Here is a 1,619-nt window from a genome sequence, read left to right as displayed (position 1 = left end):
ATTTGTAGTGATTAAAATATTCAAAAATGTGTTTGACGGTCAGATTACTGTGACATTTCGAACATTTTGGAGGGATGTTTGTCAATCGGGTATGTCCTATTCTGTGTCGGGTGATCACTACTTCTTCACGGCGTCTACTTCGGGTTGAAATGAATGGGTATTTTCATTCTCGAAAGGTTGTTCTAACAAAGTAGTTATTACGTCGGATAAACTAAAGAAACCCTCCAACTAAAATTTTTCCTGGAAGTGTTTTTCCGCGAAAAAATATTTTGATAGAAAAATTGCCTTTGTCACATTCCAATTATAACGAACTGGTCTAATGTATAAAGGATGAGCACCGACTGCAAAACAGAGGGAAACAAATTCTTCTTTATTTTATATTCCAGTCTCGAAAAAAAATTTAAACTTGTTTCTTCTTTTTGACATGAAAGGGACTGTTGAAAATAAATTAAAAGAAAAAGGAAAAAAAATCGAATAGCGTTACCAAAAGCGCCACTGAACTATCCGGCAAAAACAACTATACAAAGAATATTTCTAACCAACATTAAATCTAAATAAACTGCTTTCAAGTAAAAAATTAAATTCATGAATAATAAACCTTTGAAAGAGTATCATGCTATAACATATATTGATTTTATTTTATTTAGTACTATTGTAAGAGAAAAAGTGTCCATAGCTATTGTGATAAAGTATTTGTACCAATTGAAGGGGTAAAAACAGTATAACTTCATTAGGTTTATATCGCCTACAAAACTCTTTAATGTAATAAATAAATTGATCAAAACCGAGACATCGCTGCTGAAAAACGAAGATAGGCTGCAGACAAGAAAAGAAAATATTTAAACTAGTTTAAACCTGAAAAGAGTTAAACTTAACAGTATATAAAGTTTATATTAATATCAAATCAATAGTCGTTTATTATAGGCTTTTCTCCCTCACAACAGAATGTGGAGAAGTTATGTTATAATAAAAGAAAATTTTTTTTTCGAAAAACCGAAAATCTTCACTGGTAGTTAGCATTTTAGACACCAAGGAGCGAACTTCGTTCCATGTCATTTTATCGAGAAATATTGATTCCGACATAAAACCTATTTCAATTAATTCGATTTAAAAGAAATATTTAGAGACAATACAAGATGGTTCTTTATGAATTTATTCAAATTGAATCCAATATTTCCTTAAATTACTTAATTATTTGTTGAAAAACACGTATCTGTGTAAACACTTGTTGAGTTGAGTACTGAAATTCTGATTAAATTTTAGCTAAGTGCGAAATTACATTAGATTTATTATATATATTACTAAAATTAACGGTGTACATAAATTTAATCTTTTATTTTGTATTTTTTTTTTTTTTTTTAAACTTATTTATCCATTCAAGTGTTTCCTGTAACCGTTTTTTTAAATTATATTTTCCTTTGAATATATGTGTTAATCTTATTCTCTAAAATGTATCTATTTGTTTGTTCTTGGTAGACTGATCTACTGCTGTGACTATGAATGATGGTCTGATCTCACATTACCGTCTAATATTGAATTTGTTTAGCGGGTCACTGAAGAGGATCTAGGAGGGTGAATTCCGAAGAGCGAATTTGTTGATCGGGTGAATTGAATAATTG

This window comes from Halyomorpha halys, unplaced genomic scaffold, assembly GCF_000696795.3.
Source record: "Halyomorpha halys isolate HHAL.00 unplaced genomic scaffold, Hhal_1.1 Scaffold1092.1, whole genome shotgun sequence".
Lineage (NCBI taxonomy): Eukaryota > Metazoa > Arthropoda > Insecta > Hemiptera > Pentatomidae > Halyomorpha > Halyomorpha halys.
The sequence above is the reverse complement of the archived record's forward strand: the minus strand, read 5'-3'. Positions refer to the sequence as shown.